Here is a 22,289-nt window from a genome sequence, read left to right on the forward strand (position 1 = left end):
AAGATTAAAGTTTCATCTTACGTGCCTGATGTTGAGAAGCTATCCAGTGATGTCCGAAAACAGAAGTCACATTAAACATGTGAGAACACAATCCTTTCATAAGCACATATTTAGCAACAAAGTGCCTGTTTTTATAAAGAGATTTCTGATTTTTGTCAGTATTTGGAATGACACTTAGGGATATTATTGTGTTTTATTGCTCAGGTCCGAGGATTGCTGCGCTTGTGCGTGTCTGTTGCTGAGATAAGAAGGAGAAAAGAGAAGAGGATGCTGCTGCGTTGTACTCTTGCACAGACTTACTTGGAACTTGCAGAAAACTAAAGAGAAGAGGATAATGCACAGAAATCAAACTTAAACTGTCTTATTTTATGCTTTATATTTTCAAAAAGCTAAGTAAGCTGCCTTTTAATTGCAGGCTGTTTTATTACTCGTTTACAAGCCTATTCATTCGTGTCTGTTGCCGCCATAAGGCGGGAAAGAGAAAATGATTGTTCTTGTTCTGTATTTTATTCATTTGCACTGACTTAGGCTACTTAACTTGGCATTTGCAGAAAACTAAGAGAAGAGGATAATGCACAGAAATGCCCTGAAATCGAAATTAAACTGGCTTACTTTCGTTTTATATAGCTAGACTACTTACCTTTTCAAAAGGCTGCTGTTTTATTTTTATAATTGCAGACTGCGTTTTAATTGCAGGCGTTTTATTGCACTCTGTTACCCAGATAAGTGGCAAAAGAGAAGAGGATTGTATTGTTATTGAGGTTTGAAGAGCATTTTATTTCCATGGGAAGGTCTGAAATTGCAGGAGACCTATTATGCACTTTCCGTTCTGTTTTTGTTTTTTTCGATCCTCAAAATAAAATGACACCAAAAATCTGATTTCTTTACTGTATTTCTATAATTTCCAATCAATGTAACAAAACATAATACATTAATATTGTAATGGAAGTTAAAGCACCAAATATCGTACAGCGGAGTAGTCACGTGGTGTGTCATTCTCTCCAGGATGCGCTGCAGGGAAAAACATTTAATCATAAATGCTCATTATGTATTTGTAGCCTACTTAGTCATTTTGATAGTAGGCTAATATAGCTAATATACACTTACAGCCTGTGTTGCCTTCATAAAGGCTTTTATAAGGCTTTTAATTTTTTGCGGCTCCAGACAGATTTGTTTTTTGTTTTTTTTGGTCCAATATGGCTCTTTGACCATTTTGGGTTGCCGACCCCTGGTCTGGACGGAAGGACGAGAGAGAGAGAGAGAGAGAGAGAGAGAGATGAGAGAGAGAGAGAGACCCTCTGTTGTCCTCAAGTAAAGGAAGGAAGGGAGGAAGAAGGAGGGAAGGGAGGAAGGAAGGAAGGAAAGGAGGGAAGAAGGAAGAAAAGGAGGGAGGGAGGTAGGGAGGAAGGAAGGGGAGGAAGGAAGGAAGGAAGGAAGGAGAAAGGAAAGGAGGAAGATCATGGGGAGGAAAGAAAGAGACAATGAGGGAGGAAGGAAAGAAGAAGGAAGGAGAGAAGGAAGGAAAGGAGTAAGGAGGGAAGGAAGGAAGGATGGAAGGGGGAAAAGAGAAGGAAGCAAGGAGAGAAGGAAGGAAAGGAGTAAGGAGGAAAAGAAGGAAGGAAAGGAGTAAGGAGGGAAGAAGGAAGGAAGGAGGAAGGAAGGAAAGTAGGGAGGAAGGAAGGGAGGGAGGAAGGAAGGAAGGAAGGAAGGAAGGAAGGAAGGAAAGTAGGAAGGAAGGAAGGAGGTAAAGGAGGAAGATCATGGGGAGGAAAGAAAGAGACAAGGAGAGAGGCAGAAAAGAAGGAAGGAAGGAGAGAAGGAAAGAAAGACAGAAGGAGGAAGAAAGGGGGTTGGAGGAAGGAAAGAAGGAAGGAAGGAACAGTCAAAACAGACGGGGTCAATTTGACCCGGGAGGACGACAGGAAGGTTAAGAACAGATGGAAACAGAGAAGTTAGGAGAATGTGTAGTTCTAGTGTTTAAATGTGTTTAGTTAGGATCAGTGGAGGAGAGAGAGCAGGCGTCGCTGTCGGGTTTCACTGTATCATAAAAATCAATTATATTTTCATTAGAAGAGAATCACAGAGGTGGAGACGGGATATTAGGTCATGACATCATTTAGATTAAAAAATCATCCAGCAGAGCTTTTTACTCTGATTAGCTCCAGAGATGATGATGATGATGAGCTCCAGAGATGAAGATTAGCTCCAGAGATGATGATGATGATGAGCTCCAGAGATGAAGATGATGAGCTCCAGAGATGATGAAAAAGCTTCAGATTAAATGAAATAAACAAAAAAAATAAAATCATCATTCTGAACATCTTCTCTTTCATCAGCTACATATTATCATGACTCCTCTCCCTCCTCCTCCTCCTCTTCCTCTTCTTCTTCCTCTCCCTCCTCCTCTTACTCTCCCTCCCTCCTCATCCTCTTCTCCTCTCCGTCCTCCTCCTCCTCTTCTTCCTCTCCTTCTTCCTCTCCCTCTCCTCCTCTTCTTCCTCTCCCTCCTCCTCCTCTTCTTCCTCCATCCTCCTCATCCTCCTCTTCTCCCTCCTCCTCTTCTTCCTCTCCCTCCCTCCTCCTCTCCCTCCTGCTCCTCCTCTCCCTCCTCCTCTTCTTCTCTTCCTCTCCCTCCTCCCCCTCTTCTTCTCTTCCTCACCCTCCTCCTCCTTCTCTCCCTCCCTCCTCCTCCTCTTCCTCCTCCTCCCCCTCCTCTTCTTCTTCTTCTTCTCCGTCCTCCTCTTCTTCTTCTCCCTCCTCCTCCTCCTCCTCCTCTCCCTCCCTCTCTTCTTCCTCCTCCTCCTCTTCTCCCTCCTCCTCCTCTTCCTCTCCCTCCTCCTCTTCTCCTCCTCCCCCTCCTCCTCTCCCTCCCCCTCTCCTCCTCCTCCTCTACTTCTCTTCCTCTCCCTCCTCCTCTCTCTCTCCTCCTTCTCTTCCTCTCTCCTCCTCCTCATCCTCTTGTTCTCCCTCCCTCCTCCTCCTCCTCTCCCTCCTGCTCCTCCTCCTTCTCTTCCTCTCTCCTCCTCCTCATCCTCTTCTTCTCCCTCCCTCCTCCTCCTCCTCTCCCTCCTGCTCCTCCTCCTTCTCTTCCTCTCCCTCCCTACCACCTCCTTCTCTTCCTCTCCCTCCTGCTCCTCCTCCTCTCCCTCCCTCCCTCCTCCTCCTCTCCTTCCTCTCCCTCCTGCTCCTCCTCCTTCTCTTCTCTCCCTCCCTCCTCCTCCTCTTCCTCTCCCTCCCTCCTCCTCCTCCTCTTCCTCTCCCTCCCTCCTCCTCCTTCCTCTCCGTCTCCCTCCCTCCTCCCTCCTTCTCTTCCTCTCCCCTCCCTCCTCTTCTCTTCCTCTCCTCATCCTCTTCTTCTCCCTCCTCCTCCTCTCTCCTCTTCCTCTCCCTCTTCTTCTCCCTCCTCCTCCTTCTCTTCCTCTCCCTCCCTCCTCCTCCTCTTCCAGCCTTCTCTATCACTTTTCTTTCCATTGCTCCTCTATCTCTCTGTCCTCTCAGCTCATCCTTCCCTTCCTTTCGTCTCTCTCGTCCTCTTACATCACTGTCTCTCTCCTCTCATCTTCAATTCCCAAAAGTCCCTCTCTTCGTCTTCGTCTCTCTCGCTCTCTTCATTTCTTTGCATCTCCTCCTTTTTTCATCACCCTTCCTCTCCTTGCCCTCTTTCTTTACGTCACTGGTCTCCTCTTCTCGGTCAAATTTTGCAATATTTTTTCCCTAAAAATCATACATCATCCCTTCTTCCTTCACCTTCCTGTCGTCCTCCCGGGTGAAATTTACCCCGTCTGTTTTGACTGTTCCTTCTTTCCTTCCTTCTTCTTTATTTTTTCCTTTGTTCTTCCCATCCTTCCCTCTTTCTTTGCTCCCTCAGAGTCCTTTCCTTCCTTCCTCCCTCCCTCCTTACTCCTTTCCTTCCTTCTCTCCTTGTTTCCTTCCTCTTTTCCCCCTTACTCCCTTCCTTCCCTCCTTACTCCTTTCCTTCCTTCCCTCCTTACTCCTTTCCTTCCTTCCCTCCTTACTCCTTTCCTTCCTTCCTTCCTCTTTTCCTCCTTACACCTTTCCTTCCTCTTTTCCTCCTTACTCCTTTCCTTCCTCTTTTCCTCCTTACACCTTTCCTTCCTCTTTTCCTCCTTACTCCTTTCCTTCCTCTTTTCCTCCTTACACCTTTCCTTCCTCTTTTCCTCCTTACTCCTTTCCTTCCTTCTCTCCTTGCTTCCTTCTTCTTTTCCCCCTTCCATCCTTCCATCCTTTCCTCCTTACTCCTTTCCTCCCTTCCCTCCTTACTCCTTTCCTTCCTTCCTCCCTTCCTCCTGTCTTTCCTTGACCTGAGGACAACAGGAGAGTTAAGTATAACCACACTCGTTTCTCTTCCCATTTAATTTCTCTCTCTCTTTTCTCTCTCTTGGGATGTCGGGGGTTTTTTGCACCATATAAGTCCCCAAAACCCCCCCAGATCCTAGGGGTCCTGTGCAAGCTGCATACTAACTAAAACATGCTGCTGACCTTCAGTAGAGAGGCGGGTGCAAAGAAAGTGGCTACAAATAGAGACAGTGCACCGCGGGGGATTTTAGGAAGAACTGCTTCAATGCAGATCACGAATGTCATCAGCAAACGTCTCACAAATGATCGCTGCTGAAAAGTCTAGATGAACGAGTGAGTCTAACCGAGCTCTCACACACTGCTGCATAGAGATGTGATGCTATGCTGTTTGTAATAAGCACTACTGTGAATCATGCTTGGGGTATTAATTAGGTCTGGACAATTAATCAAAAAATAATCGAAACCAACATTTAGAAACTCTAATCGACTTAATCTTGCTCATGTCAGTTAATGGTGGTGTTCACTGTTGCCATGACAACAAAGGTTGCATGTCTTTAAGGGATTAGAAAACTTGTCTCCAGTGATCATTTTAACCCAAACCATCTTTACATAGTTCTGATCAAGTAAACTAGACGTTAACCTTCCTGTTATCCTCAAGCCAAGGAAGGAAGGGAGGAAGAAAGAAGGAAAGAAGAGAGGAAGAAGGAAGGAAGGAAGGAAAGAAGGGAGCGAGGGAGGAAGAATGAAGAAAGGAAGGAAGAAAGGAAAGAAGGGAGGGAGGGAGGAAGAATGAAGGAAGGAAAGAAGGGAGGGAGGGAGGGAGGGAGGAAGAATGAAGAAAGGAAGGAAGGAAGGAAGTAAGTAAGAAGGAAAGGAGGAAGGAAGGAAGGAAAGAAGGAGGAAGGGAGGACAGAAGGAAGGAAGGGAGGGAGGGAGGGAGGGAGGGAGTAAGTAAGAAAGGAAGGAAGGAAAGGAGGAGGAAGGGAGGACAGAAGGAAGGAAGGAAGGAAGGAAGGAAGGAATCAATTTCGAAAAAAGAATCGGGTCATTTGACAAAATGATGCCACCGGTTGCCTGGATACGGCTACAGCAGGGGGATTTAAATGCATAGGAAGAGGCATTCAGAGAAGTAGTGATATAGTGACTCCGTATATAAGTGAGCTGAGTGCTGCGGTCCACAGCGTGCAGCTATAACTCATCCTGGTGAAACGTGGCAGTAATGGAGCTCTGGACACCAGCAGCACTGAGCCAACAGAGACATGCTTTTCCCATTAGCTCACTAACCAACAGACATGTTAGCTTGGCGCAGACACAGACCGCGGGGCCAAGCTTAATGCATGACATGAGCCACAGTCCTGTAAAGGCCGCTGGTATTTCACAGCGGGTCACTCCAGGACAGGTTTTAGACACAAATAGACGGATTTCAGACGGCTGCTGATCCACAAATTCAGCCCCAGTGAGTCTGCAGGACGTGAGCTGCTAGAACAAGGGCCACATACAGCCCAATGTGACCTTATGTGGGCTGGATCATTAAAAGGAAGGAAGGAAGGAAGGAAGGAAGGGAGGAAGAAGGAAATAAAGATGGAAGGGAGGAAGGAAGGAAGGAAAAATGGAAGTAAGGAGGGAAGGAAGGAAAGGAGGGAGTAAGGAAGGAAGGAAGAAAGGGAGGATCGAAGGAAGGAAGGAAGGAAGGAAGGAAGGAAGGAAGGAAGGGAAAACAGGAAGAAAAGATGGAAGGAAGAAAGGGAGGATGGAAGGAAGGGAGGAAGGATGGAAGGAAGAGGAGAGAAGACAGTAACGAAAGATGGAAGACAGGAAGGAAGGAAGGAAAGACAGATGGAAGGAAGAAAGGAAGAAAAGATGGAAGGAAGGGAGGAAGGAAGGACAGATGGAAGGAAGGAAAGAAGGAAGGAAGGAAGGAAGGTAGGATGGAAGGAAGAGGAGAGAAGACAGTAAGGAAAAATGGAAGACAGGAAGGAAGGAAGGATGGAAGGAAGGAAAGACAGATGGAAGGAAGAAAGGAAGAGAAGATGGAAGGAAGGAAGGAAGAGAAGACAGGAAGAAAAGATGGAAGGAAGAAAGGGAGGGTCAAAGGAAGGGAGGAAGGATGGAAGGAAGAGGAGAGAAGACAGTAAGGAAAGATGGAAGACAGGAAGGAAGGAATGAAGGAAGGAAGGAGGATCGAAGGGAGGGAAGAAAGATTGAAGGATGGAAGGAAGAGGAGAGAAGACAGTAAGGGAAGATGGAAGGAAGGAAGGAAGAAAGGAGGATTGAAGGGAGGGAAGAAAGGAAAAGAAGATGGAAGGAAGAGGAGAGAAGACAGTAAGCATAGATGGAAGGAAGAAAGGGAGGATCGAAGGAAGAAAGGGAGGATAGAAGGAAGAGGAGAGAAGACAGTAAGCAAAGATGGAAGACAGGAAGAAAAGATGGAAGGAAGAAAGGGAGGATCGAAGGAAGGAAGAAAGGGGGGATGGAAGGAAGGAAGAAAGGGGGGATAGAAGGAAGAGGAGAGAAGACAGACTTCTTTATCTTATGATAGATGACATGAGACCTTTTAAAGACTGTTCGTTGCTCTAATGTGACACTGCCCCCCCCACACTGTGTTTAAATGTCGAGAGGCTCCTCAGGTTTCAGTCGCAGCGAGATTAAGATTTTGTTTTTTGTTTTTTGATGATGATGATGATGATGATGATGATGATGATGACGGCGACGCCTTCGGTTCTTCAACTATTTCGGGTTAGTGTGTGTCAGTGGGAGGAGAGTTCAAGGAACATTTAAATGTGTTGGCAAAGAAAAACCAAACAAGATTAAAGCTTCAAAAAAAAAAGATAGAAAAAATGAAGACAGAAGCAAATGTTACAACACAGATTAAAACATTTGATCCTCCCCTCCTTCCTTCTCTTCCTTCCATCTTTCCTTCCTCCCTTTCTTCCTTCTTTCCATCTTTCTTTCCTTCCATCTTTCTTTCCTTCCCTCCTTCCTTCCATTTTTCCTTCCATACTCCATCCTTTCCTTCCTCCCTTCCATCTTACCTTCCTTCCTTCTTCCATCTTTCTTTCCTTCCTTCCCTTCATTCCATCTTTCCTTCCTCCCTTCCATCTTTCCTTTCTCCCATCCATCTTTCCTTCCTTCCTTTCTCCCATCCATCTTTCCTTCCTTCCTTCCTCCCTCCTTTCCTTCCTTCCTCCCTCCTTTCCTTCCTTCCTTCCATCTTTTTCCTTTCTCCCTCCCTCCCTCCCTCCCTCCCTTCCTTCTTTCCCTTCCTCCTTCCTTTCCTTCCTTCCTTCCTTCCTCCCTCCCTCCATCCCTCCCTCCCTCCCTTCCTTCCTTCCTTCCTCCCTCCCTTCCATCCTTCCTTCCTCCCTCCCTCCCTCCCTTCTGTATATGTAAATGCAGCTGTATGTGTAGCAGAGGAATGTAATGCACAAGGTCCGACTGAAACTAAAGAATAACATAAATGTATTTTTTGTGCCAGCCAAAAGCTCTCGTCTTGTTTATTGCATGTGTCACACGACTTCTTTATGGACATTTTTACTTGCGGGGTCTCAGAGGATGTTCGTGCGTGGCGGTTGTTTCTTTCTCTTTTTCTCCTCACAGGTCTCGGCAGATGAGTGGAGTGAGATCAGGTGTGAGTGCTGCCTGGAGGTGATTAAGTTGCTTCTGAGGAGAGGCGGGAACGAAGAGGAAAAAAAAAACAGGCAAGCAGCCAAGCGACGACAACAGAAGTGGCAGAGCAGCCGGAGACGGAGAGAAAGAGCATTCAGAGGAGAGAGAGAGAGAGAGAGAGAGAGAGAGAGAGAGAGAGAGAGAGAGAGAGAGAGAGAGAGAGAGAGAGAGAGAGAGAGAGAGAGAGAGAGAGAGGTGTAGAGAGAGAGGTAGAGAGAGCGAGCGAGAGAGTATTCAGGAGAGAGAGAGAGAGAGAGAGAGAGAGAGAGAGAGAGAGAGAGAGAGAGAGAGAGAGAGAGAGACAAAGAGAGAGAGAGAGAGAGAGAGGTAGAGGTAGAGGGGGAGGGGGAGAGAGACGCAGAGAGAGAGAGCGAGAGAGTATTCAGGGGAGAGAGAGAGAGAGAGACAGAGAGAGGTAGAGAGAGAGACAGAGAGAGGTAGAGAGAGAGAGAGGTAGAGAGAGAGAGAGAGAGAGACAGAGAGACACACAGAGAGAGAGAGAGAGAGGGGTAGCGAGGTAGAGAGAGAGAGAGAGAGAGAGAGAGAGAGAGAGAGAGAGAGAGAGAGAGAGAGACAGAGAGAGAGAGACAAAGAGAGAGAGAGGCAAAGAGAGAGAGAGAGAGAGTCTGCCCTAGTGAGTGAGTGAGTTGATCTGGAGCGATGCTGTGTGCTGAATGCTGTAGTTTCCCGGCTGACTGACAGCAGAGGCCTCACAAAGAGCTTCATCCTGACAGAGCAGAGTAAACGTCTGGGCTAACATGTAGATCTGCATCACTATTATACAACTTGGGAGAGCCAACTGTTGCAAAGACTTTAACTAGAATAAAGGATTGGCTGCTGCATTGTTGAGGGCTCTCTTTTAATCATGTGTGTGTGTTTGTGCATTAGTTAGTTAGGCTTGAATTAATAGCCATGAAGTAAAAAGGCTAAAATGTGGTAATGACTCGACCACAGGCTCCGAGGCTGGAGGTGATACTGGTGTGTTTTGATGCAGAGCGCTTTGAAGTGTGTGATTATGATCTTGCCTACCGTTGGATGCCGAGCAGAGTGGAGGTTGTAGCGAGAGCAGTTATATAGCTGTAGCCACAATGTGCCAAAATCTAGTACTTTCTATTTGAGTAACTAAAACTGTAATAGGCATGGGATGATAACCATGTTCAAGGTATACCGCGATTTTAAAAACCACAATAAACGAAACCGCCAAAGACAGGAAGTGCTGGTCAAAGACAGGAAGTGCTGGTCAAAGACAGGAAGTGCTGGTCAGAAATCCCTCAGGTGTTGCAGCTGCAGCGTAGAGTATCACGACCCCTCACACTGTCATTACAGATTCAGGTTAAATGAACATGTCTATCTTTATTTTTCTTCCTTTTAGGAACATTTTAGAGCTGTAATCACAATACCACCATACCGTGTAACTGTGATTTTTTTCTTATGGTTATCATACCGCCAGAATCTCATACCGGCCCATGCCTAAACTGTAATAAGGTGTTTTACCTTCTTATCTGTGTTGCTATGGGTGAGTTTGGAGATTTAGTCTACCAGTGTCTACCAGTACAGACTATAAGTGGTGACACATTCAACATGTTTTCTGCATATTCACAATTCACTTGTTGCTCAGCAGAGGCGGACAGAGTACACAGCTTCCTTACTTGAGTAAAAGTACAGATACCCCTTGCTAAATTTTACTCAAGTATAAGTAAAAGTACTACGGTCAGATGTCTACTTGAGTAAAAGTACTGAAGTACTTGTTTTTAAAAGTACTTGAGTATCAAGAATACATTTTCTAAATATTGCATTACTACTGCCACAGTGCTTATATTTATGTATAGAAATGTCCTAGATGGAGTTATGACAAATGTTAATACCTTGGAGAATGTTAAAGGAATTGAAAGTAAAATCAAGCTCTCTCTCTCTCCCCCTCTCCCCCATGGTTTCGTCTCTCATCTAACCTGACCAATCAGTGGTGCCTGCACAATCCAATCACGTTTGAGAGGTAAACGACAAATTGAGTTTTTTTTGTTTTTTTAGTAGAAGTAACGGGTACTCACGGTTATGGATAGAAATGTAGTGGAGTAAAGAGTACAATATTTGCCTCTCAAATGTACTTGAAAGTCATGAGTACTCCCCAAAGATGATACTCAAGTAAAGTACAGATCCCTCAAAATTGTACTTAAGTACTGTACTCAAGTAAATGTACTCTGTTACTGTCTGGCTCTGTTGCTCAGGAGGTAGAACGAGAAGCTCAGAAGCTCCTCCAGTCCTCATGTCGATACTGAACCCCACATTTCTCTCGATGGCTGCACCAACAGTGTATGAATGTGTTATTGTTACCCCTAAATTCCACCGGATGCGCCTGCGGTCCGTCTCCGCTCCGGCACGGTGGCAGATCCAATCCATTTCCGTTTCCATTTAGTCAATGAGTGTACTTCCACCGGCTGCAGAGCGGCTCCGGCAGTCCGGAGACCTCTGGAGCACATACGCCGAGTTTCTATTTTTGCCGGATGCTGGATCACGATGCAGCAATTCAGCACAGAGCAGATCATGCTGGACAGGAAGTCGAGCACAAATACAAAATTAAAGTGTCCGGTTTTTAAAAAAACAATACACTGTGTTCTCACGGCGGATCATATTTCCAGCACTACACCTTAAAACCGGCAGGTCAGCACCTCTACTACTCCTCTAAATGGATGTGTTGGTTTTGTGGTTCTCTATATAGAAAGTACATGCTGTGCGATTATCCGTGAGATCTCGTGGGTCCTAACGGCTCCGGACCCGCAACACATACGGAGGCGGTGGGTGTTAATGGCGGAGGACGGAGCCGGAAAGCAGCGCAGCCTTTCCAGAGCGGATCCGGAGGAATTTAGGGGTTAGTTAACGTAATGAGCAGGTTGCATGGTAGCCCCCTGCCTTCAATGTGTGAATGGGACATGCAGTGTGGTCGGACAATTAGAAAAAGAGCTGCAGTATATAAGTACAGTCCCTTTACCATTTTAATTTCTCTCTCTTCCACCATTAATAATGAATAACACAAGGTGGATTTAGGCACTGACCACATTTTCCACAACATCCAAAACACACCAACTTCTAGATATTCCTCCCTTTATTACTTTTTTTCCATTACCTCAGAATATATTAAATAAATGCATTAATACTCTCAGTGAGGAGGCTTATTGCAAGCTGTCAAACCTGCTGTTTTTCCCAATCTCCTCACTTCTTACTGTGGGTTTAGGCTTTTAATATACGGTAGATGTTAAACCTGTTAATTTAACTGGGCTGAGAACTAAAGCAGAAGCTGTCTCTAAAACCCAGGCTGCACATTCTTCACTTCACAGACACAGCAAACTAAAATTAAAACTAAAAACAAAATTCAACTTTAATAAGACTAAAAAGTAGTGTTTCCAATTGTTGTGTGAATAACAGCGATAAGATGAGTTGTAGTTTGTTAAACCTGCGATAACTGAACCATCTTAATTCACCCTATCTCTAAGGGAGAGCCCGGCCACCCTACGGAGAAAGCTCATTTCGGCCACTTGTACCCGCGCGTTCGGTCACTACCCAAAGCTCATGACCATAGGTGAGGGTAGGAACGAAGATCAACTGGTAAATCAAGAGCTTCGCCTTTCGTCTCAGCTCTCTCTTCACCACGACGGATCTGTGCAGAGTCCGCATTACTGCAGACGCCGCACCGATCCTGCTCCACTTGGGGCAGGATCTCATCCCCGACCCGAAGAGTGCACACTCCACCCTTTTCCGGTTGAGAACCATGAACTCGGATTTGGAGGTGCTGATTCTCATCCCGGCCGCTTCACACTCGGCTGTGAACCGATCCAGTGAGAGTTGGAGGTCACGGTCTGATGAAGCCAACAGGACCACATCATCTGCAAAAAGCAGTGACCCAATCATGAGGTCATCAAACCGGACCCCCTCCACACCCTGGCTGCGCCTAGAAATCCTGTCCATAAAGACTATGAACAGGATCGGTGACAAAGGGCAGCCCTGGCGGAGTCCAACCCTCACCGGAAATGAGTCCGACTTATTACAGGCAATGCAGACCAAGCTCTGACACCGGTCATACAGGGAACAGACGGCCCGTATCAGGGGGTCCGATACCCCATACTCCCGGAGAACCCCCCACAGGACTCCCAGAGGGACACGGTCGAGTATCATTAACTTTAATTTGGAGTCATGTGTCTGTCTCTTTTAGCTATTTTTGCTCTTTACCAACTCCTGAGGGAAATATCTGACTTGTTAGCTGCTAAATGCTCCACTTTGTTCACCACCACTGTGTCTGTTTGCCGTTTGGTGCTGAGCAGGTAGCGTATCGTGAACCTACGATATGAGAGTGCTGAGAGGGAACAAAAACAGAAAAATTGCAGCCAACAATTTTAAAAGTTACAATAATTTAACCTACTCAAGGAGTTTTATGACTTTTTACTCAATAGATTTTAATATGTGTGCAGTGACTCTGTTCAAGGTGGGAATATGAATAATAAACAGCTGGAGAGAGCAAGAAAAACTTACCACAAGAAACATAAAAAGCTATAATTTGCCCAATTAGATTGCGTCACTGAGACAGCTCGATGTGAAAATCCGTTTAACAGTTGATATGAATATGTGACAAAAAACCATGTGGCTTTAAATGGGTTTTAAACAGAATCTAAATGAACTAGCGCTGCGGTCTGAAATGAATTTAGCTGCTAAAAGGTGTAAATGTAGTGTGTTGAGTTGGGTGATTCATTGTGCCAAGAGACCCTGTGGTTTGAGGCTTTGCAGTCAAAGTATTTCCGTTAAATTAAAAATGGATCACAGCTATATTAAAGCTCTGTGAGCGGCGGTGGGGTTCATTACCTGGTTGAGCTTGATGGGGAAAGGAGATTTTTACTGAACCAAGAGATGACCGCAGAGAGGCTTTTAACCCGGAGGAAAGCATTGACTTGTTTCTGTCTTCTCAGCTGCTGTAGCTAGAATTAATTCCTCTAACACCGCACGTGAAGCTTCAGCGCTGTTTCTGTTATGATTCAGTTCACAGTTTAGAAATCATTTGGTGTGAGGCTTTAGCTTGTGAACACTCATGCTGTTCTTATAAAGAATATTAGGAATAACATGTTCAGTGTGGTTTCTTTGTTCTTCTTTTGAAGCCATAATGTGAGCCCACCTCCTCCTCCATACATGGCAGATTACATTATTCTATCAACTTAATCATGAAATATTTATATTGAATGTCGCTGCAAATGTTCTAATGCTCAAAAGTATTTCGTGACTGAGCCAGAAAACTGCTCCTCTCAGGTAAGTCCACAAATGGGGTCAAATGAGACACACTGTTTATTTTGAGTTCATTAAAATATCACTTTTTGCCAACAGTAATATACCTTCTCTTTAAACTACAAAGCAGTGAAGTTAATATGAAATAAAAGAAACCCTAAAGAGTAAAACATCTCAATAAAGGGTTTATGTTTTAGGATTATAGCTGATTGTAAGAAGGGAGTAGTTAGAAAACACTGCAGTCAATACCTATATAACATATATATTATTCAATGCTGCTGTTGACTAAAGCAATGAATGTTTTATGCTCATATATAGGCAAAGCTCTCAAATAAACAACCCTAAGGTGTAAGAAATGTTGTCATAGTTACTGCACGATGGGTAAAACCATAGACTGTATAAAAGAAATGGACGTAACATCCGTGACGTCACCCATTGGTTTGTGGACTGCTGCTCGGAAGCCAATAGTTTCAAATCTAGGCAGCGCCATCTTGAAAATTTCAGGTGCATGCTGGGAAAAATAAAAACACGGATTCTACTTATATGGGCATGAGGCGGAGCCATGGGCGGAGCGGGGAGGTTGCTATGGTTGCGAGGGCTGGATCTCGAGGACATTGGTCAATCAACCTGTCAATCAGGACGTAGCCACGCCCCTAATGCATACCCTGCTTTATCGTCAAATATAAAATCAGGGAGGCCAAAATGTCCCAAATGAACATCATACTGCATTGAAGAAGGCTTTAAACTAGCGATTGAGACCATAAACACATTTTGAAAACGTTTACTGAGGTTAGAAATCAAGTGAGAAGTTGGTGAATTCTCCATTGACTTGTATAGAGACGGTCGCCCCCTGGTGGCCTTTTGATAGAATGCAGCTCTAAGTTACTTCCACGTTGGCCTCATTTCAGAGGACCAGAACTCCCTACATTATACATACCACATTATATATATATATTATTATTATTTGACCATTTCATGCATTTATTTGATTAGACCAGTAGATAAATGACAGGATAAGAGAGAGATGTAACAAAAGTCCCCTGCTGGATTTTGAAACCAATGACGTCTTTAACCCTGGAGCCACAGGGGGGCATCCTGGGTGAGGTGCATCAATTACTTTTAGGCAGCGAGGGAGCGGGGAAATGTCAAAACAAGCTGACAGCCACCACAACATCCTGACTTTTAAATTTGATACAGCTAATGCGTTAACACATCCAGTGATCCCACGTGGGACAGACATACCCAGCATATATATTCAGCAGGAGAGGATGACTGTATTTTTATCTGGTATGACATGAGCATGACTCCATCACCATTTGAAAGCGACACTTAACCCTTTATTGGGCAAATAATTATATTTGGTAACTTCTGTAAATATCCCAAAATATCCTTCTTTCCTTCCTTCCTTCCTTCCTTCCTTCCTTCCTTCCCTCCTTCCTTCCTCCCTGCCTTCTTTCTTCCCTTCCTCTTTTCCTTTCTCCCTCCCTCGTTCCTTATTTCCTCCGTCCTTCCTTCCTTTCCTTCCTTCCTTCCATCTGTTCTTCCTCCCTCCCTCCTTCTCTCCTCCTGTCCTTCTTTCCTTCCTCCATCCCCCTTTCTTCTTCCTTCCTTCCTTCCTTCTTTCTTCCCTTCCTCCCTGCCTCCTTCTCTTTCTTTCCTCCCCCCTACCTTCCTTCTTTCCTCCATCCTTCCTTCCTTCCTTCCTCCCTTCCTTTGTCCTATAAAGGGTTAAAATGCAGAACTTCCTGTATAAGAAAAAATCATAAGATAGCAGCTACAGAAGACCAGACACATTTCTTTTACTTCCCCTCGAGGGAACAAAGAATAATGTAAAAACTGAAGGAAAGAAACTTATCAAAAAGGCGCTCTGGGCCTCCTCACTAAAGGCTAATCTTCCCACTGTGCCGCTCTGCACTCTCATCCCTGCAGAGTACAGCAGTAATCACTCACCTCCTGAACACTAACCAGATCCTGATGTGTCGTACCTTAACCTTCTTCTACAAAGAGCCCTTTAGAGAGAAGCTTTCCTCTCTGCTAGTTATAAGACCCTCATCAGTCACTCCCTGTGTGGTCTTGGCCCTAACTTCCCATTCCCAGTGGTGTACAGTAAGAGTGTGTGTGTGTGTGTGTGTGTGTGTGTGTGTGTGTGTGTGTGTGTGTGTGTGTGTGTGTGTGTGTGTGTGTGTGTGTGTGTGTCTCTCCCTCGTGTTTTAACCTTCCTCTTGTCCTCCCGGGTCAAATTGACCCCATCTGTTTTGACTGTTCCTTCCTTCCTTCCTCCCTCCATCCATCCCCTTTTCTTCCTTCCTTCCTCTTTTCCTTTCTCCATCCCTCCTTCCTTCCTCTCTCACTCCCTCCCTCCTTCCTTATTTCCTCCGTCCTTCCTTTCCTTCCTCCATCCCCTTTTCTTCATTCCTTCCTCCCTTGCTTCCTTCTTTCCTCCATCCCCCTTCCTTCCTTCTGTCCTTCCTCCCTTCATCTTTTCTTTTCCTCTTTTCCTTTCTCCCTCCCTCCCTTCCTTCTTTCCTCCGTCCTTCCTTCCTTTCCTTCTACCTTCCTTCCTTCTTCCTTCCATCCCCTTTCCTTCCTTCTGTCCTTCCTCCCTCCTTCCTTCCTTCCTCCATCCCCTTTCCTTCCTTCTGTCCTTCCTCCCTCCTTTCCTCCATCCTTCCTTCCTTCCTCCATCCCCTTTCCTTCTTTCTGTCCTTCCTCCCTTCCTCTTTTCTTCCATCCCTCCCTCCCTTCCTCCCTCCCTCCCTCTTTTCCTTTCTTCCTCCCTCCCTTCCTACTTTCCTCCATCCCCTTTCCTTCCTTCTGTCCTTCCTCCTCCATCTTTTCCTTTCTCCCTCCCTCCCTCCTTCCTTCCTTCCTCCCTCCCTCCCTCCCTTCCTTCCTTCACTCGAGAACAACAGGAGGGTTAATGTCCTATCCTCTCTGAGCCTCGTGCAGTAACACTCAAACACATTTACGAGTCTAATTTCCACTTTCATCGTCGGCAATTCTTGACAAATTGGCTCATTTGAGCTTTTTTGTCCGTCTGCATACAGAGTGTGAAATTACAGGAGAGTCCTTGAAAGAAAAAAAAAAAAAAAAAAAGACTTGAGCTCCCATCTCATCTCAAAAGCAACATTCACAATGCAGCTGAACATTTCCCATAGCAGTCTTTAACCTCACATTAGACACCTCTTTGATATCGGTCTCATCTTTTCTAAATCAGTGTGAAAAAACACACCCGAGTCCCCTTGCAGTTCACTTGATGTTTGATTTATGTTTTTTCTGTTTTTCTGCACACATAAAGTGAATGGACGCCACACTGTTTGAATAATAAACCAGTGTAATCAGCACTGGAATTACAGTTCTCTGAAGATATCCATAAATGTCTCTCGAGGCTCGCCCCCCAGGTCTCATCAAAGTGTTGTGCTGACCTGAGCATCAAGCACACTGATTGGTATCCAACGGTTTCTGCACATCTTCACCACTGGATCTCGAGTACATCTCAGTGCTCCGGGTGCAAACTCTGCATAATTTAAGGCTTTAATATGAACTGAATTCCTTTGAGATGAGAGGAGAGGAGAGAGCACATCTTCTGCTTCATTAAAAAAAACCTGCAGTCCAGTTTGTGTCTCAGGAATCCTTTCACATCCTGTCAGAGGATTGTGTGTCCGTTACTAAGACGTTACTCATTAGTAGAACAAGAATCTGGTGCAGAAACTACAAAGAAAAGCAAGAAAAGACTATGTTGAATTAGTTAAATGAAAGTAAATGTGAATAAACGCAGATGACGGAGATTCATTTCAAGTTAAAACAAAGAAAAAGAGACTTGAGGGAAACATTTGAAATTCATTATCAGCCTTTAGAAGACAAAATCCAACACAAACTAAATAAGTGTAAACCAGACTCCAGAGTAGATAGAATTTAAAATGATGCTCCCAAAGTTTCTCTTCCTGTTTCAGCCTGTCCAGATTTTATTAAACTGCCTGGCTTTCCACACTGCTTGGTTTAATAAACCCCCTCTGGAAGGGTCTCAGGACAAGTATGGCGGACACAACTCGGTTCTTCACACGATTTTATTGCACATATGCATTAAACATTGGCACTAATTAACTTGTGCTATGGCTTTCCTAGTTAACTAGGTAATACAACTAGTAGTAGTAGTAGTAGTACTAGTACTAGTAGGTTGTAAACCTATTAGTGTAATGACAAAATATATATATATATATATATATATATATATCTCCTCTTCCTTCTCCATTTCTCAGGAGCAGCAGGGGCCAGTGTGTTTTCATACTGGATGATGAGCTTTCACTTCCCACGTAAGCAGATCTGTTTGCTATGCACAGAATCACTTCTTCTTACTAGTTGGCAAAATGTCATTATAATAGCAATCCACTAAAGTACAAGTGCAACTGCTTTTTAAAGAGAATGGGAGGTGAAACCCTCGTTGTTTTGTATATTACGCCCAAAAACACATCCATGGATACATTGAGAGACTAAGTACAACCATTTTGAACCATGCACCTGGCACTTCAACCACTTTTTGTCTGCCATTAAACTAGCAAGAGTGGATTTGGGCTCACTCTAATTGCACCATGCACTTAAATCATCAAAATAGAGCCATGTAACATTGAGGGATAACTACTTGATTTGACTCATTTAGACAATTTGAAGCTTAATAGCGGCTTCAGATAAACTTTTAAATACATTTTTTCAGAGAAAGAGGACTGTGGATTTTGTCCTGCATCACTTCACCATGTCATGTTTTATCCTCTTTTAATCATATATACTTTACATCAACCATGCCGGCCTGTTCTCATTCATTTCTGTATGGTAAGAAAATCAACTACCTGCACTAACTAATGCTTCTCCTCTCTATATAGTCAGGCTTTTCATGTCTCCTTCCTACTGTTGGAAACAAGTTTTTGCCTTTAGAGGTTGGATGACTCGGCACATTACATAGTTCATTTGATGCATACTGAAACCATCAGACCTCACTAAGATTTCCTACAGGACATACAGGAGGACAAAACATGTAGGATCAGGTATGTACTGTGCATTCAAGAGCAGAGAATACATTATTACATACATATACATTATTAAAGATCTCACTGACGTATGAATACATTTCCTCTCATGCAAGGCATTTCCCTGCAGTCTATTTAAATGGATTTGTCTTCCACATGTACACGTAGCCTGCAGCAGGACATATTATGTGTTTTAATTTCCTCATGTATTCCATCTAATTGCTCTCATCTTACTCAGCACAACCGAAAAGTATACACACTGCAATTTGGCTCATCTCTTCTGTAACACAGAGCAGCTCAGGAGCCATCAGGATTTACAACACAATCATTAAATAGTCACAGAGGCACTGCAATACTGGACAATGTGTGTCATGGGCTATGTTCCCATTTCAGTTTAGACACTCCCAAAATACTCCAGGACACAGATGATACATTCCCATGAAGTCTACTGGGAATCTTGTGAAACTACGAACACAATACAACAAAATGTCTGCACTATTAAACAAACCAAACATCACAACAGTATCTGGTAAATAGCATGGCTTAGCTATCCTAGCAGTGCAGCCAATATCATGAAAACACAATTAACCAAATGAGAACAGTAAGCAGCAGCAAAAGGGAGTGTACCTATGTTCCCCAATCGCTTCCCAGCTCGGCGGCTAATTCGGCTGGTAGCTCGGCAGCTAACTCGGCAGCTAACTCGGTTGCTAGCTCGGCGGCTAATTCGGCTGGTAGCTCGGCGGCTAACTCGGTGGCTAACTCGGTTGCTAGCTCGGCGGCTAACTCGGTTGCTAGCTCGGCGGCTAACTCATCTGCTAACTCGGCTGCTAACTCAGCTAACCGGCTAACTGTAGACGGGATCACACAAAGCGGGGAACATAGGAACCAACCGGGGAACACCGGGGATGATCCCGCAGCGAAATATAGAGGTAATTTAACTTAGCAACACAATTAGCATCTCAGCAGTCTCAATATCCATAAACTCTAAATTGCTTCACAACTTCATGTTACTGGATGAATAATACTCACAGACGTTGCCTCAGCAAAGAGGGAGGAAGAATAGCCAAGTGACTGAAGAGCTGATGACTGTGCTCACACAACTGTTGCTGATAGCCGCATGGTGAATTTACTTCCTGTCTGTCTCCCAGCATGCACTGCTACTGTGTTGCTATGGTTACGAAAATCAACAAATCACACACAATTGTGTTTTCTAGAAACAAGCACATTTTCTAGGGGCTTAACAATGTGCAATATATTTCTCCCTTAACTATCTCACATTGTCACTTTCTTACATATTTATTGAGTTTGTAGTTTGCTTTTTAATCTCCTCTTACCTTTTACCTTTGTGTTGAACTTCTAGGTCTTTGTATATGTTTATTTATGTATCTGTCTGGAAAAGCTACTGGATACATGAATGAATTAAATGTCTATCTATCTATCAATGAGGATTTAAGCCAAAAATCTTTAGGCTGATATAAAGGATCTCCATTGAAACCCTCGGCATGTCACCCATTTTTTTTAACAGTACCTTCTTTTGAATGAAAGAACCTGCAAATGTTTTCACATCATCTGTGGGAGGAACAACCTGGAACAGCTCCTTCAGTGTGGGATCAGCTCTTTGCTCAGTCACCAACTCACAATGTGACAAGCATCAATAACTCAGTCTGCATACTTCCATCAACACATCAAATCATCTCCGTCCTTCACTTACACCAACCTGCACCGTTATCCTTGTAAACACTTGGATTACATCTCGTCTGGACTATTGTATTTCTTTCCTCTTTGGTCTTCTTCTGAAATCTCTTCATAAACTCCAACTGGTCGTAACATCACCTGAACTCATCACTCTTCGTTGGCTCTCATCGAATCCCACATTGATTTTAAAATTCTGCTCCTCACTTTTAAAAGATCCTTTCACAACCTGGCACCGTCATATCTCTCTGGACTTATTCACATCTACACACCTTCATACACTCTTCGATCCTCTTCTGCCATCCAGCTCTCTGCCAGTTTAGTTTAACCACCATGGGGGTCGAGAGCTTTCAGCTGAACTGCCTCCGCACCTTTGGGGCTCCTTTTCATTAGACATTTGCACTTCTGACTCTGTCTCCTCCTTTAATTCCCGCCTAAAGACACACTTATTCCACGTGGTATACTCTGTCTCACTAGTGTTGTAGTACTCGAGATCGGTCTTCATTTTTTGAGGTTCTTGGTCTCGTCTCGGTCTCGGACTGGCCGGACTCTGGTTTTTTTAACAAGACCGGTCAAGACCACCGCTGATAGGCTTTCTGTCCGTGCCTTACTGATAAGAGTGAGAAAGGACCCTCTCAAAAACAGCTAATAACTTTTTCAAGAAGTGAAACACAACAAGTTTGCTAAGATTAGTTTAATTCATTGTGCTGCTCTGTTGTCACATTTATTTAAAATCAAACTTAAATAAAAAGAAAACTCACATTTTGACGTTTTGTTATGATTTTCCTTTGATATATATATGGTCTCGGTCTCGGTACTCTCTGGTCTCGGTAATGTCTTGGTCTCGGTCTTGACTACAACACTATGTCTCACACTAACTATGTAATCACAGTCATATTTATTTATGTATTTATCTATTGTAAAAATTATACTAACTTCCACTTCAATGTTTTCTGATTTTATTATATTTGATGTTGTTTTTCATGTGTGTCTTGTAAGGTGTCCTTGAGTGCTATGAAAGGCTCCTATAAATAAAATGCTTTATTATTATTAAACTGGGACAATACAAATGATTCTGTGGCACCATCTCCTACTTTTACATCTGCACCATGACTAAACATATTCACAGCACGCGTCACAGCACCTTGAACTCCCCAAGAAACTGTTTTTCATTTTCATCACGACCATTGTGCGAGCTGATCAGACAGACGCTTCCTCCAGACTCATCATTTCCCAGAATCAGTGTAACACCATCGTCAGGCAGAGCGGGCCGTACTCCCATTTTGACTTGACCGTCAAATTAGTCCAAATGGAGCACAAGTTTATAAAAACCAGACACAACTCAGGTATAAAAGATTCTGTGTCAGTCTCTTCAGAAAAAGGAAGAAGCCAGGATAAATTAATCTGATGGTCAGTGGCATCTTCACATCACTACCAACTATAATAAATACAAATAAAAGACAAGTAGGGACTTAACTTCCTGTTGTCCTCAATTCGAAGAAGGAAGGGGGAGGAAAGAAGGAGGGAAGGGAGGAAGGAAGGATGGAGGAAGGTAGGGGGGAGGAAAGAAGGAGGGAAGGAAGGGAGGGAGAAAGGAAAAGAGGAAGGACAGACGGGAGGGAGGGAGGAAAAGGGGGAGGAAGGTAGGGGGGAGGAAAGAAGGATGGAAGGGAGGGAAGGGAGGAAGGAGGGAATAAAAGAAGGAGGGAATGAAAGAAGGAGGGGAAGCAGGAAGGAGGGGAGGAAAGGAAAGAAATAATAAAATACAAATGATTGTAAAGGAAAGAAGGAAGTGAGGAAAAGGGGGAGGGAGGGAGAGAGAAAGAGGAAGAGGGGGAAGGAGGGAAGGAGGAAGGAAGGAAGGAAGGAGGGAAGGGAAGAAGGAACAGTCAAAACAGACGGGGTCAATCTGACCCGTGAGGACGACAGGAAGGTTAAATCAAAGATGACTTCACCACTCAGCTGTAAATCAATAAGATGCAGCACATGCTTTCTTTTCTGATTGTTCTATTGATTTGAGCACAGTGCCGTCTTTTTACTTAACAACCTTTTTTATAGCAGAAAGTAAAAACCTTTTCAGATTCACAAACACCACAATCAACTTTAACTCCAAAAGAAGAACATTTCCACTGAAACACCATCACAGGCTTTATAAGTGGAGGAGACCCCAACTCTATAATCAACAAATAATCATCTGGCAGCCTTCACAACCGTCTTTTTCTCACTTATGTGCACTGCAATCTGCTCTGGCTGAGTTTTTAAATTGTTCAAGAACAATCAAGTTTCAACAAATCATCAAAATCACATCTGACGCAGAGCACCAGCGACTAA

Source organism: Scomber japonicus, chromosome 6, assembly GCF_027409825.1.
Source record: "Scomber japonicus isolate fScoJap1 chromosome 6, fScoJap1.pri, whole genome shotgun sequence".
Lineage (NCBI taxonomy): Eukaryota > Metazoa > Chordata > Actinopteri > Scombriformes > Scombridae > Scomber > Scomber japonicus.